General features: G+C 43.4%; 1 protein-coding gene across 4 annotated transcripts in view; it reads left to right on the top strand.

The window, feature by feature from the left end:
• Nucleotides 1–7490: 7490 nt before the first annotated feature.
• LEPR (leptin receptor) overlaps nt 7491–10233 on the top strand; it is a 128631-nt gene continuing 125888 nt past the window's right edge. The window contains exon 1 of one of the 4 annotated variants that reach the window (XM_077120699.1): nt 7491–7676. The gene's annotated coding sequence lies outside the window, so the exon portion shown is untranslated. Of the gene's footprint in view, nt 7677–7954; nt 8029–10233 lie in introns of those variants that run through there. The other 3 variants (XM_077120696.1, XM_077120698.1, XM_077120697.1) reach the window with 3 other exon arrangements.

Genomic DNA, 10233 nt, shown 5'->3' with positions numbered 1-10233 from the left:
ATCTTATATCCTGGAGGGAGGTGGGGTATTAACAATTTGGACCCCCTGTTGAGTACCCTTAGCAACCAGCCAGCTGCCATTTCTTCTTCCTACTGAACCAAATCCTTAAGAATGATTTAAATTTTTAGTTTTATAAAGTTTCTAGTTTCAGTATCCTCCTCTTTGGGTTCATTTGAACTTGTTTGTTATTGAAGGAAAAATTTTGGGGAAGGGATCCCTTCCCTTGTCTCATATTTTTTCTCTCTCTCTCCAGGGTATCCCAATCAACCTCAGAGGAGTTAGGGCCCATAGCCAAGGATTGGATCCCCTATAACCCATGGAGTTGGGGGATGGAAAAAGACAGTAATGAAGAGAGCAGGGACATAAGGGTCGCAGAACCTTGCCAGCAAGGTGCCATGTTTTCCTGCCTGGAGTATTCCCTCTCCCTATGGGCTCTGGCATGGGAAATATTCCCTAAATCCAGTGATCACATAATACTCTTGGACAAGGTCTGGCAGACACAGTTCAGACAGGACCATCCACAGAGGCTCTGCTGCTGCCCTCAGGCCTCTGGGTAATTTGGCCAAAGGCAGGCTCCTGAGTCCTTACTCCCTGGGTGGCCTAAGGCACATAGACCTGGGAGTGGCCCCTTCCGTATTTTATGTGGGTCTCTATTTTTTCCCAGGATAATAGTCAATTAATTTATACCAAATTTGCACTGGTCTCAATCCTGTGCTCCTTTCTAGGGGAGCAGTAGGAACTCATTGACCCCTTCTTGCATACCAAATCAGGTAGCCAAATTCAGCAGTCTTCAGGGAGCCATCCCATGGCACTCTAAGTCCCTGGGCCTTTAATGGACCCACAAATTTATGGTGGATAACCTAAGCAATGCCTGGTAGACATAAAGGATGGCAGTGCAAAGCTGTGCCAATGAATACCAGCAAGATGGAGCCTTCACAAATGGTGCTAGCCACTTGGGACAGCAGGTTAGTAAGCCAAGACCAGTATAAAGGCATTCCCACCTGGCCTACCGGTCAGCCTCAGTTCACCCTGGTCGCTGCGCCAATTATCTCCAAGTTAATGTGGAAGTTCTTTGGCTGATGAGGTGCAAGCAGTGACTGTCAGCTGAGAATGCATGAAACGACAGGTTTGTTAAATCAAAGGCCCTTTTGATTTTGGAGGTGAGAGGGGAGAGAATGAGGGCACCAGAGGGGCCCGGGGCTTACCTAACCTGGGCTTCTGTGAGGGTCCCTGGAAGGTGGGGGAAGAAGCACCTGTGTGGGTCCCAGGCCTTGGTCTCTATTGTGGTCCAGAGGAGAGGGGCAGGGCTTTCCCCCCAAGATATTGGGGATTGCAAGTTTCAAAGTACACGGCTTGAAGAGCAGAAGCAGCAAGGGCCATTTGGAGAAGCTGAAAGAAATTTATCATCCAGGCTATTTGGATATCCAGGCCTTGCTTTTATGTGGTGTGAAAGGGCAAGGGGCCATTTGGAGAAAAAGTGGCAGGGGCCACTTGGAGAAGTGAAAGGCGCCTCTCACCATCCAAACCCTATGGCCCTGCTCGTGGCAGTTATGTCCGAAGCAGGGGTGACTGGCGTGGTTGCTCAAAAAGAAAGTTATGACAAAGTCAGGCAGGATGAGAGGCATCAAATATAATTTCTTTTATGCCATTACCAAGTCTTGATTTGCAAAAGTGCTAGAAATAGGTATATTTTGCAACTGACTCAGGGAATGGTTATCTTTTTTGAAATTTTTACTTGTGAATTCAAAATATTTCATACATTTCATCTAATTATAATTCTGAGTATAACCAAGTTAATAATATTTTATAAGAATTCTACCCATATTAGCAAATGTAAGCATCAGAATAGGTTTGTAAGAGAATATTATAATACTGAAATTCAGAAAGGTAACGCGATTTGCCAGAGGACATAAAGCTAGTCAGTCACAAAAGGATTTCAAACACGTCTGTCAATCTAGGCCTGTTTTTTGTTTTGTTCTGTTTTGTTTTTTTGTTTTTTTTGAGGCACATGGTCTAGGAATTGAACCCAGGTCTCCCACATGGCAGGCAGGCAAGCATTCTACCACTGAACCACCCATGAACCCTAGTATAGGGGTTATATTTTACCTATAGCAAATTACAACAAATTTAGTGGTTTAAAACAGCACACACGCATTATATCACAGTTCTGTAGCTCAGAAGTCTCACAGGAATAAAATTAAGGGGTTGGCAGGGCCATGCCCCTTTCTGGAGGCTACAGAGAAGCCGGATCCTTTCCTTTTCCAGCTTCTCGTGGCTGCCCACATTCCTTGGCTCACAGTCCGTTCCCCCACCTTCAAAGCCAACGGTGGTGGTTTGGCTCCTTCACACCTTCATCATTCTGACCTCCCCTTCTGCCTTCCTCCTCCATTTTTAAGGACTCTTATGGTTGCATCAGGCCCACTTGGATAACACAGGACAATTCCTAATTTTAAGGTCAGTTTATTAGCAACCTTAATTCCATCTGCAAATTTAATTCCCTTTTGTCATGTAAGGTAATATTAAGAGATTCCAGGGATTCAGACATGGACATCTTTGGGGACCATTATTGTACCTTCTGTCTCCCAAAGATAATATATCTGCTTCATAAGAAAATGCAGTCAGCCCATCCCTAGGGCCCCCCAAATTTCAACTCATTATGGCATAAACCACAGATTCCCAATTTCATAAATAATATAAATCAGATATCTATTGGGCTCCAGATATAATCCATCCAGAGACCCAATTCTTCTGTTTGTGAACCTATGTAATTCAAGAAATAAGTTATTTGCTCCAAAATAGAATGGTGGAATAGGCATAGGATGATAGTTATAGATACTGTGGTTCACACAAGGAGAAGATGGAAGGAGTCCCTGGTCCCAAGCAATTTCAAAATCCAGGCAGGAAAATTCTATTTGCTTTCAAGGCCTGGACATAATCCTCTGTGGTTCGTAGCTCTTCCCTCTGGCCATCCTTCTTTATTCATAAAAGATAGCCCATGTTTTCAGCTGAATAGTTTTATCAGTTTGTTTCCTGCCTGTAGAATTTTGGGACTCCAACAGCCTTCTTTTATCTTCTTGTTTACCTCTCTATTTCTAAGTTGGCAGGATTTTTTGCTGGTATAAAGTTCTCAAGAATGCTCCTAGGTATGTCACAGGGATTCACTCCAGAAGAAAAGAGACTCATCCACAGATTTTCCCTATATAATCCCATCTCTATCTTTGACTTCTCCTGAGATGGCTGATGGGACATGTGTGTTTCATGCTTACTCTCTCCCAAGAGTCCTCTGTGTGACTGAATACTTTGACCTTAAGATCTTCCTGAGATATTAGCAAAAGACTCACCAGTTGCACTCTTAGCTTTTTCTCTATAGCAGTCTCCTAACAGTGAATGCCTTAGTGTCTTTTAAAAACTGGATAGGCTGATACATCACACAGACTATCAGCGTCCTGTAGCATCCTTCTTCTGCTAAACTGTAGCTGCCTCCCACATATAACCTAATAATTTTCATTTGGACTTTCAGGATTTATTATCAAGGATAGCTTAAGAATCAAGAGAGAAATATTTTAATCTCATTGACTTTCCCATTAGCAGATAACAACTTTACAGGCTGTAATTGTTTCTCTATGAGGACTCACAAGTTTGATGTACATTTAGATACAAATTTCTTTTTGCTGGCAATGGTATTGGTACTATTTCAATACTGAGAAGCAGCAGCATTGGCTTCACCTGGGAATATGTTAGAATTGCACATTCCTGGGCTACCCCAGCCGTTCAGAATCAGTCAGTATCTGTGTTTTAACAAGATCCCTAGATTGATACATTTGCAAATTAAGTCTGAAAAGCACTGGTCTACTGTGATTGCCTAAGTCTTTTAACTGTTATTGTTGGGTCTAGGCTCACCTTTCCCCTTCCCTACCATACTTCACACAGCTCGACTATGCTTACCTCCCTACAAATCCGAAAGCGTAATTCCTCAGTCGGAAAGTTTTCAGTGTTCCACCATGCATAGAGTCTAAAGACCAAAGGTCTCTTTGTGTCCTTGGAAGTTCTTCCCATCAGGCCTCTGTTAACTCCTCCAGGTTCACTATTCTTATCCCACCCTATAGCTCCACTACTTCCGTGCTTCTTTTTCTCTGCGCTCTTCCTTCCACACCTTGTTTCCCTGCCTGGAGTGCTGTTTGCTGGCCAGCTGGAACTCTGGAAATCCTAACCTGGCTTCTTCTGGGCGAAAGATCAATATTGTTTACCTCCATAATTGTGACTTACACGCAGTAGCTATTGATCAGCCATGGAAGGGAAAAACAAATTGTCAAAGGATGACTACTTAAAAACGTTTCCAGCAATAGTGTGAAGACTAAGTGATACGATATTAAATGATTAGAATAGAGTACTAGGTGCCGAGAACTGTTCTAAATAGACAGTCATTATCTCATTACTTTTAATGACGATTCAGTAGGGTGATTATTATCTCCATTTTACAGAAAAACAAAACAAAACAGAACAGTAACTGAGACAGAAAGAGGGTTAGAACCTTGTTCAAGGGCTCACAAGAAGTGTGCATAAAGACTCAGGCAATCAGACTGCAGACCCCACATGCTCAAATACCCCTCTATCCTGCGTCTGGTGCATATCAGTGCATTTTATAGAGTCCTTACAGATAGGAATCTCAATGTTTGTGTGATAATCAGATATAGGATCAATATTTAAAATTATCATTTTGTTTTGAAAAGCTCCCTAGGAAACATTTAGGGTACCACAGATAGTGCTAATTCTTTTAAATTTTTATTACATGTAGTATAAAAAAGTACAATCAGTTTAACAGCAAATACTTTTCGAGTGTCTATCATAATTATAGCTATATGTTTTTTTCCCACCTCCTCTTCAGGTAAAAGCACCCTAATTTTATTTTGGGGTGCCACTATCCCCCCATTCTCATGCATTGTTTCAGGTGAGACTATTCCTTCTCCCATAGTGTTTCCAAGAGTGACATGAGACTCATACCTGGACAATCATAGTCCAAATCCCTGGGTACCATGACTGGTTCAGGGATGGGCCATGACCAAATATGTCAGTGAACAGCTGTTCAGTTTGGTAGTTCTTTAAATATTTTTTAGTTATGCAAAATTATGAGTGGAAGTGTAAGAAGGAAGGTTCGAAAAGAGGAAAGCCCAACCATGGAAAATGTGGAGTTATTGAAATCATCGTTTCAAGAAGTAATATATCAATATTATCAAATTAATAGTTCAACAATGCTTATGTTTTTGAAACTAACAAGTGAAATACTTGGACAAAATATTCTGTTCACTTTAAGTAACTATAAATACAGCCATGATTGATTCTTCCCAGCAGGAGCTATAGCTGTGTAAATGGGCATATTATTGATTTTTTAAAAAAATGATAGGTGATCTCATTAATTTCTTCTTAAAATCAAAGGTTTCCTTTTAGGGATTTTTCTTTCCTTCAAGAAAACTCTGAATGAGTCAGAGTGTTTAAATCTATTCCACTCTAGGAAATCCCATTTTCTTATTATAAGACATTATTTGAAGTGATAAAAACTGCCTAGCTGGTTGGTAGTTGTTTATTTTTATTCATTCAATAGCCCTTTTTTGAGGCTCAGAAATGCACCAGGCATTGTGCCAGTTGCAAATGAGATTAAAAGGTGTGCCCTAGCTTAGAAGGCCCAGGGGGCTTCTGACTCTAATTATGTAGTATTGAACCACATAATCAGAAATCTAAACATATGGGATGTATTTCTATATTGATTCAAGGATGGTCGGTTATGAGGTGGGGGTGGAGCAGGCTTGGTTTTCAAGTATTTCTTGTGATTCAATATGAGTTGAAGGCATGTGCTTTTGTAATTTTTTTTCCCTATGGCAGTCATCCTTCACAATGTCCATGTTTAATGATAATTATTTCAAACAGTTCATTATGAAATACTTAATTGGGTTTGGTATCAATGGGAATTACTAAATGATGCTAGAATGATATCCTGATACTACGGTAGTCAGTGATTTTGGTCCCTATTAGTTTACTAGTTCGTGCAGATGACCTCTGCAAGGATTCTTTCTGCGTGGTTTTGTTTTGTAATAAACTGAGGAAGTGAGTCTCTCTCCTCCAATTCTTGTCGCCATCCAGAGGCCCACAGCATTTGTCTGGTTTTAAGGTTTGTTGAAAAGTGAAAGGTTAGAGTTTCTGGACCATTTTAGCTTATCACATCTATACTAGAAAGTCCATTCAGTTCACCAATATAAAATTTGCTGAATAAAGTGGTCTCAGCAAGTGGCCTAAAGAATAAAGCGGCCTCAAACTGTGGTTGGAGATCCAAATGCTCTTCAAAATGTTACAGTCTCTGTAAATTTATTCCCATGGGGAAAAAGATCCATTGAGAAAGCTTGCCACAGGCTGGCAAGTAAAGCAGAGCCTGCTGGACTGGGAAGCCAAGAGAGCTTGCTGCCCACCCTGTGTGGTGGGCAGCTTCTAGGGAGTCACTGTCTGTGGCCCTGATGCCTCTTCCTGTGAAAGTGTTAGGCATGTTAAATTTCTAGAGGCCTTTTAAAATTAGCCATCCACTCAACCTAAAGTATATCCACTTCCCTTTATTCTCTCTTCCTTCCTGTGTTGGTTTCCTTCACCCATCACAATTGGTAAACACATGTGATTGTGGTCTATCTGCCCTCCCCTCCCAACTGTTTCATTCACTAATATATTCTCCACATGTAGCATACGTCTGGCACACAATAGGTCTTCAACCAAAACGCATTAAATAAAGAAATGAAGGAATGAGCATTTTGAGCGAACAGCAGGCAACTGTCTATTTCTCTTGGAGTTGGAACCGGAACTGTTCAAGGACAGATTTTTTTTATTCGTTACATTATATATCACTGCATTTTAGGATTGAAAGAGAAATAGGTGTTCATTTAGCCCAACTTCCCCGCTAGATGCACCGCTGCTCTCTTCAGCCTTCCTGATATGGGAGACCCAGACACTACCTGAAATATCCTTGGTGACGGGAAACTCAAACCACCTCACTACTCCTGGTCTTTTCATTTCACTTTCCTTTCCCACTCGTCCTCGTTACTGCAATCTTTATTCTAGCATTTTCCACACCTGATGCAGTAGGGGCCTGGAAGTGAGGTGGGCAGAGGGACAGAGAGAAACCCAGCGCCTAGCAGAGAGTCAGAGGACCGCAGGCCTGGGGCGGGAGCGCGGGAACCAGCTGCCGGGTGAGTGACCAGCGTCGCGGTCCTGCCGGGTGTACCTCCTCCGGCCGCCTCCCAGCGGGCAGGGCCCCTCCCAGCCAAACTCCCCTGCGCTCCCCCAGGCCCGCCGCCGCGCGCCGCAGCATTGGCCGCCGCCCGCCCGGGGTCATCTGCGCGCCCTCCCTGGCCACGCCGAGGGCGCGGGGGACGCACGGGCGGCCACCCGGCGCCGCCCTCCCTTCTCCTCCCATCACCCTCGCTCCTCCTCAGTCCCTCCTCCCCGCACACCCCGCAGCCCGCCGCTCTCGGTGGAGTTTGCCGGCCCCTTCGGCGAGGAGTTTGGAGCGGCCCTTCCGCTGAGCCCCGGACCCGACGAGCACCAACCACGCGGGGGGCCCGAGCTCCGGCGCCTCCGCCGCCATCTCTGCGCTCCGTCGGGGGCGCACCCCGGCATCGAGGCTGCACCCCGGCATCGAGGTTGGACCGGCTTCCTTCCCCATTGCCACCCTTTCCCGCCGCTAGAGCAGCGGGGCGTGGGGACGCGCGTGGGAGGCTCGGAGCCCGCCTGCCACTTAGGGCTCGGGAGTCCCGGGTCGACCCCGCGGCGGCGCCACCTGAGGGACGGGTGCGGGGAGGGAGGGGCTGCCCGGGGCTCTCGGCGCCCCCGGGGCTGGGGCAGGGGTGGGAGGCCCCCGGCGCGTGGCCGCGAGGGCAGCCCGCAGAGCCTTGGCGCGCACCTGCCGGGCGCACGGAGGGAACCTGTCGCCCGGCCAACTTCCTTCCCAGCCTCTTCTTACTTTGGAAGCTGAGGGGACTGCGACGCCAACCGGTAAGCCCGGGGCCTGGAGGTAGGAATTGCTGATTCGGATGTCAAAAAAAAAAAAAAAAAAAAAAAAAAATTGTCGCCTTGTGGGGGGTGGTTTAGCTTCTGTGCCCTTCTCACTGCGCATCTGCCCCACAAGCAAATTCAAAAACCTTAACTACGCGTTTGGGAACACTTATGGAAAGGGCTTTCTAAAGGTGAGAAAAGGAAAGCTAAGTGAGGAGTCATTTTGGAGACCCCAGACAGGCTGATGCCGTGTAACAGATTATTGCCGGGGTTATTTCTAGGACTTGTGTTTGCAGACAGATGAGAAAGAAGGGTCCTTGTGAGCCGAGAGGGCTCTTGACGCTGAGGTGGTTGCCAGGAGGGTGTGACACTGTTTCTGTAAGGACTGAAGTATACTGAAACAAATATTTGCAGTGCCCTGGACTTGGAGTCAGAAAACTGGGGTTTGGTATGATTTTTCATGGATTAACTGTGTCTCTGGATAAATTGCTTAACCTCTGTGAGCCTCCTCATCTGCCAAATCACGGGGTTTGATTAAGGTGATTTCTGAGGACCTTTTGATAATATTGGCTATGTTTCCGACTTAGAAATTTATAGTTCTCTTTCACATGTGATAGAAATGGCTAGTTTCATAATTTCATGAAAATGAAAAAAATCTGTTTTGATTTTGGCATTGGGTTTATATGCATTTGACTTATGTTTTTAGAATTTTCCTATCAAAAATGAAAAATAAAGTATTTGTAAAAGAGTTCAGGAATACATAGTTTATATATGTATGTTTAGACCACCTCCTATCTACCTTAAAGAATCATGTTCATCTTTAAGTCAATATTTGCAACATTGCAACAAAAGCACATGGCCTTAGCATAGCATATATTCTCTTATCAGTATTGTGTCTTTGAAGGAAATCAAAACGGTTTTTGGAAGAAAAAAAATTAACCTTTTCTGTCAATTTCTGCTTTGAAACAGTGTTTGCTACTTTTTAGCATAAGATTCTGTGCAGAATGTTTTCAAAATGTTTCAGACCTCTTTAGAGCCTTTCTGAAATAAAGTTCAAGAGCAGAGATGCCAGTTTTAGTAATGTGTTTAGTTATCTTGGAGCCAATCCCAGGAAATAGCAGAGGTTAACTAAACAGATAAACCATGAATTAGGACTGGACGAAAAAAAAGTTATGCTAGAAATATGTACTATGAAGTGTCAGTGAAACCTTTATTTTCTTTTTGATTAAAAAAGAGTTGGTTTGTTTAAACAGACAGAGAATGTTAGAATAGCTTTTGTTGCTACTTCTACTGTTTTATCGATAACATTTTCAAAATTATTTGAGACCTAGTTTGTCAGCAGTTGTTAGGATAGGTTTAGAAGTGTCTCTGGTTCTTCTTGGTGGCTTTGACCTAAAATAATACAATAATCTGTTCCCAGCATGTGCTTCGTATGGAATTTGGGAGAGTGGAATGGATTTGAAGTATTCTTCTATGAACACGTTTAAACACATCTTCAGTGCTTTTCCACCTTGGACCTGGAGGTGCTAGTAATCGTTTAGTCCAGTCATTTGTCTTCCCTCATAGACTGCAGTGAAGCAGAGGACCATTTCCTTTGTGTTGTTGGTGGAGCAGATGCTCAGAGAGTTGAGTAATCTGCTTTTTGAATGAACAGGGAGTAGTAGGACGCAAATAGTTTGGCTTCTAGTTGCTTGCTGGGAAACACATGAAATAGTGGATGAATTCAAGAGTCACCATCTACAGCCAACGCATTCATGGCTTGGGGTTGTCATCATGATTGGCAAAACTCTGTCCGTCTTACTCTTCCATTAATTTACCAAGAAAAAACCCAGTCATCTCTTCACACTTAGGTCACTGTTATAGGACTAATTGGTTTGTTTATGTGAAGTGCAGTATCTCTGGGAGGTCTAAAAATATCCAGGAAAATGAATTCTTTTGGCAGATGCTGTACTATGTTTTTCATATTGAGAGCCAAATACAAATACTGAAACAAAACAAAACAAAACATGTCCTTTGGAGTTAAAAATGAAGAAAAGGGCTTATAGTCTGCTCTAATTCTTAAGATTTTGTTCAGTTTTTAATTAAATGAGAAAAGCACAAATGTTCACCTACTGGCCATACTTAGAGCATGCTACCTTTTGGAGTTTCTAGTCAAATTTAATCTGCTTAGAATTTGTAATATTTCTTCTCACTGGTAGAAGAAAT

This window comes from Tamandua tetradactyla, chromosome 11 (genome assembly GCF_023851605.1).
Source record: "Tamandua tetradactyla isolate mTamTet1 chromosome 11, mTamTet1.pri, whole genome shotgun sequence".
Taxonomy (NCBI): Eukaryota; Metazoa; Chordata; class Mammalia; order Pilosa; family Myrmecophagidae; genus Tamandua; species Tamandua tetradactyla.
Note: the sequence above shows the minus strand (reverse complement) of the source record. Positions and strands in the feature narration are given on the sequence as shown.